Source organism: Mesoplodon densirostris, chromosome 12 (genome assembly GCF_025265405.1).
Source record: "Mesoplodon densirostris isolate mMesDen1 chromosome 12, mMesDen1 primary haplotype, whole genome shotgun sequence".
Classification (NCBI taxonomy): domain Eukaryota; kingdom Metazoa; phylum Chordata; class Mammalia; order Artiodactyla; family Ziphiidae; genus Mesoplodon; species Mesoplodon densirostris.
Genome location: NC_082672.1, coordinates 77,265,985 through 77,271,388, shown reverse-complemented (window position 1 = coordinate 77,271,388; position 5,404 = coordinate 77,265,985). Strand labels below are relative to the sequence as shown.

The window sequence follows — 5,404 nt, the reverse complement described above, 5'->3', positions numbered from 1 at the left end:
TAGGCAAGTTTTCAACTATAATCTCTTCAAATGTTTTCTCAGTCCCTTTTTTTTTCTCTTCTTCTTCTGGTACCCCTATAATTGGAATGTTAGTGCATTTAATATTGTCCCAGAGGTCTCTGAGACTATCCTCAATTTTTTTCATTCTTTTTTTCTGTATTCTGCTTTGCAATAGTTATTTCCACAATTTTGTCTTCCAGGTCACTTATCCGTCCTTCTGCCTCAGTTATTTTGCTATTGATTCCTTCTAGATAATTTTTAATTTCATTTATTGTGTTGTTCATCATTTTTTGTTTACTCTTTAGTTCTTCTAGTTCCTTGTTAAACGTTTCTTGAATTTTCTTCATTCTATTTCCAAGATTTTGAACCATCTTTACTATCATTATTCTGAGATATTTTTCAGTTAAACTACCTATTTCCTCTTCAATTGTTAGGTCTGGTGGGTTTTTACCCTGCTCCTTGGTCTGCTGTGTGTTTCTTTGTCTTCTCATTTTTCTTAATATACTGTGTTTGGGGTCTCCTTTTTGCAGGCTGCAGGTTCATAGTTCCTGTTGTTTTTGGTGTCTGTCCCCAGTGGCTAAAGTTGGTTCAGTGGGATGTGTAGGCTTCCTGGTGGAGGGGACTAGTGCCTGTTTTCTCGTGGATGAGGCTGGATCTTGTCTTTCTAGTGCACAGGTCCACGTCTGGTGGTGTGTGTTGGGATGTCTGTGACCTTTTTATGATTTTAGGCATCCTGTCTGCTTATGGGTGGGTTTGTGGTCCTGTTTTGCTAGCTGTTTGTCATAGGGTTTCCAGCACTGTAGCTAGTTGGTCATTGAGTGGAGTTGTGTATTGTCATTGAGATGTAGATCTCTGGGAGGTTTTTGCCATTTGATATTATGTGGAGCTGGGAAGTCTCTGGTGGACCAATTTCCTGAACTTGGTTCTCCCACCTTGGTGGTACAACACTGACGCCTGGCTGGAGCACAAAGAACCTCTCATCCACATGGCTCAGAATAAAAGGGAGAAAAAAAAAGAAAGAAAGAAAAAATAAGATAAGATAATATAGAAAGAAAGAAAAAGATAAGATAAAATAAAATAAGATATAATAAGTTATTAAAATAAGAATAAAAAATAATTATTAAAAAAAATTAAGTAATTAAATAAGAGAAAGAGTGAAAGGAGAGCAACACAACCAAAAAACAAATCCAGCAATGATAACAAATGCTGAAAACTATAGTAAAAAAAACAACAACAACAACAACAACAAAAAACCCAAACAGACAGAATCCTAGGGCAGATGGTAAAAGCAAAGCTATACAGACAAAATCACACACAGGAGTATATGTATACACACTCACAAAAAGAGAAAAAGGGGGAAAAATATATATATATATAGTTGCACCCAAAGTCCACCTCCTCAATTTTGGAATGATACTCTGTGCATTCAGGTATTCCATAGATGCAGGGTACATCAAGTTGACTGTGGAGATTTAATCCTCTGCTCCTGAGGCTGCTGGGAGAAATTTCCCTTTCTCTTCTATGTTTGCACAGCTCCTGGTATTCAGTTTTGGATTTGGCCCCACCTCTGCCTGTAAGTCTCCTGAGAGTGTCTGTCCTTTGCTCAGACAGGACAGGGTTAAAGAAGCCACTGATTCGGGGGCTCTGGCTCACTCAGGCCGGGGGTAGGGAGGGGTATGGAGGCGGGGCGAGCCTGCGGCGGCAGAGGCCGGCATGATGTTGCATCAGCCTGAGGCATTCCCCTGGTGAAGTTGTCCCTGGATCCCGGGACCCTGTCAGTGGCGGGCTGCACAGGCTCCCAGGAGGGGAGCTGTGGAGAGTGACCTGTGCTCGCACACAGGCTTCTTGGTGGCAGCAGCAGCAGCCTTAGCATCTCATGACCGTCTCTGGTGTCCACGCTGTTAGCCATGGCTTACGCACATCTCTGCAGCTCCTTTAAGCAGCACTCTTCATCCCCTCTCCTCGCGCACCAGGAAACAAAGAGGGAAGAAAAAGTCTCTTGCCTCTTTGGCAGCTCCAGACTTTTTCCCAGACTCCCTCCAGGCCAGCCGTGGTGCACTAGCCCCTTCAGGCTGTGTTCACACTGCCAACCCCAGTCCTCTCCCTGTGCTCCGACCAAAGCCCGAGCCTCAGCTCCCAGACCCGCCCACCCTGGCGGCCGAGCAGACAAACCTCTCGGCTGGTGTGTGCCGGTCGGCACCGATCCTCTGTGCCGGAATCTCTCTGCTTTGCCCTCCGCACCCCTGTGGCTGTGCTCTCCTCCACATCTCCGAAGCTTCCCCCTCCGCCATCCGCAGTCTCTGCCCACGAAGGGGCTCCTAGTGTGTGGAAACCTTTCCTCCTTCACGGCTCCCTCCCACTGGTGCAGGTCCCGTCCTTATCCTTTTGTCTCTGTTTATTCTTTTTTCTTTTGTCCTACCCAGGTACGTGGGGGAGTTTCTTGCCTCTTGGGAGGTCTGAGGTCTTCTGCCAGCGTTCAGTAGGTGTTCTGTGGGAGTTGTTCCACGTGTAGATGTATTTCTGATGTATCTGTGGGGAAGAAGGTGATCTCTGCATCTTACTCTTTTGCCATCTTGAAGCTCCTCCTGTAATAATTATTAAATAAAGCTAAACTGTATGATAATTCCCTATTAATAATATATCTGTAATAATAGATAAATAATAAACTATGGTTATGCTCAAATGGGATAATAGCAGTGAATATGCCCTGGACACCCAGAGTATTAATCAATATCAGTCAAGTTGGTCTTCATTGCTGAAGTCATAGGTGGTTAGGGCTGATTCCTTAAACTGTTTCAAAAAACATGTCTACTAAGAGTTAAGATACCATTTTGGTAATATTAGATTTGGCTTGAAATTCAAACATTACCTAAATCACCTGTCTGAATCACGTCTTTTTTTATATGATTTCTAGGGTTGCTATAATAAGGATCAATAACACAATGGGGGAAAATACCTTTTTATTTATTAGATAGACCAGTTCCTGATACTCAAATGCAAGGTTTCAGCAAATGTGTAGTGCAAGCTAGCAGGCAAACAAGAGTTGATGCTTCAGCCTTGAGGCAGAATTTCTTTTTCTCCAAGAAACCACAGTTTTTGCTCTTAAGACCCTCAGCTGACTGGATGAACTCACCCACACTATGAAGGTCATGTTCTTTACTTAAAGTCACCTAATTTAGCTGATATCCACATCTGCAAAATAACTTCACAATAACGTCTCGATTAGTGTTTTACTAAATAACTGGGTAACATAGCTCAGCCAAGTTGACACATAAAACTAAATATCCTATCTCCCACCCACTAACACAATATCTAAATCTTGGTAACTTATCACTGTTGGATTAGAAAAGTGATGTAAGGACCCGAAGCAATTGTTAGTTTAAGAGTCTTTACAAAGAAGAGATCAATATTGTTAATCTGTTCCTCGGCTGGACCTAAAGCAAAGGTGAAGGAGAATTTCACAGACACCTGCAAATTCAGACACAAGATTTGCAAGCCTAGGGTCCTGTCTATTCACAAAGGTGACATATCTTAAACTTTGCAATTGACCAAGCAGATAGCAACCTGTGCTGTCTAAGGGAGAAGAAAGGGGGATGGAACCGACAGAGGGTTGAACAGAGGTGAAAGCTTTTCTTTTGTCACCACAGACCTTGAGTACATCCACTTGAAAAAAAATGGGGGCTCTAGCAGATGCTCTTGGCACAGTGCTCAAATCCCACAGCACTCATCATTCCCTGGAGTGCAAGGTTAGTGCTCCCTCAGCACAAGGCCTCGTCAGTGGAGCTGCCCCCATGTCCTCACCTCGAGGCACTTCCCGGGTGCAGCACAGCCCTCAACACATCCTGAGGTGTTTCAAATCCTGGGTTGACCCCCCAGCAGGGGCCTCATTCACATGCTCAGCCACGTGGCCGAGACACTGCATCAGGGCCAGCTGCAGGCCATCCTGGTCATCCGGTGCAGCATCGCTCCTGGGACCAACAAGCTGGGCATGTCCACACACAAGGAGTTTGAGCAACTGGTCCCCGTGTTGGTCCTCACGCTGAACGGCACAGCAGGCTGGTCCCAATGCACTGCTGTCCTGGGTGCCAGCCTGCATCAGGTCCTGGTCCCCAAGTCCAAGTGGTGAAGCAAGATCCTGCTGGGGCTCAACTTCTATGGCGTGGACTACTCGGCCTCCAAGGATGAGCGAGCCTGTCATCGGGGCCAGTGAGGACCTGTCTGCTGCAGCCTTGGCCCAAGTGTTTCTGACCCCACCCTGTGGCCCTGTTTCCTGGCCTTTTGTGTCCAGCTGCACACGTGGCCCTCCCACACAGCCTGGTGTGCTGCTGGCACTCTATAGACCATGGGGGGATGACACCCCACGTTCTGCTTCTCTTGGGTGACCTCACCCTTTCCGTGATGGCAGAGGCCACTTCCACCCTGTCCACACCCACGCCCGGCCTCTCCCACGTACATCCGGATGCTGAAGGACCGCGGGCCCCAGATCTTGTGGAACAGCCAGGCCGCAGAGTAATTTTTCTAGTACAAGGAAAGCCAAGAGGGAAGCAAGTTGTCCTCTACCTGTCACTGATGACCTTGCAGGTGGGGCTGGAGCTGACCAGGGATCTGGGCATTGGGGTGTCCATCTGGGAGCTGGGCCAGTGCCTGGACTCCTTCTACGACATGCAGTAGGCCAGGCCTGGCACCAGAGTGTGCTTTTCCAAAAGCTTCCTCCTAAGGAAGCGCCAGGCTGTTAATATCTCTGGACACAGGTCTCAAGTGCTGATTGATATAGAAGCTGGAGGATACATACCTCAGCTCCCCAGCACTGTGTGGGACGACTCTGTGGGGTATTCAGTCCAGTCTCCGTTTCCCAGTGGCCCAGAGTGGGAGCCTACTCATCATACAGTCTTCAGTGGTCTCCTTTCTGTTGTGTGTCACTTCTTCTCTCTCCTACTGATGTTTCCTGAGATTACCTCTGAAATAAGCCACTTGCAATGGAATCCTTGACTCAGACTCTGCTTTGGGAAGAGGGCATGGATAGGATTTCCATCTGAGAAAATACATGTGAAATTCTTCACATCATCTTATTAAAAACTTTGAGAAATGATACAATAAAAACTCCATAACTCCTATATTCAGCATACTCTAAATTTATTTAACTACTTAATGCATTTTTTATATTACTATTCTTACAAACTAGAGTTCTATACATTAAACTTTGAGAAATGCTGGCCCAGAACAAAACTGAGTGTATTTTTCCATAATCCTTAACTGTTGTGATTATTAATTTCTTTATTAAAAATATATATTTGTGGCACTCTTCCTTTTTAATCATATAATTATCAAACTTGTGTAGACGCTCTCTATTGATGAATTTATTTATATTTAATGTTTGTGAAGTGAAAGTCTTTCTAGGCAAGAC

General features: G+C 45.3%; 1 pseudogene; it reads left to right on the top strand.

The window, feature by feature from the left end:
• The first annotated feature begins 3,674 nt into the window (after window positions 1-3,674).
• Window positions 3,675-4,671, top strand: LOC132499873 (chitinase domain-containing protein 1-like; annotated as a pseudogene).
• Window positions 4,672-5,404: the final 733 nt, after the last annotated feature.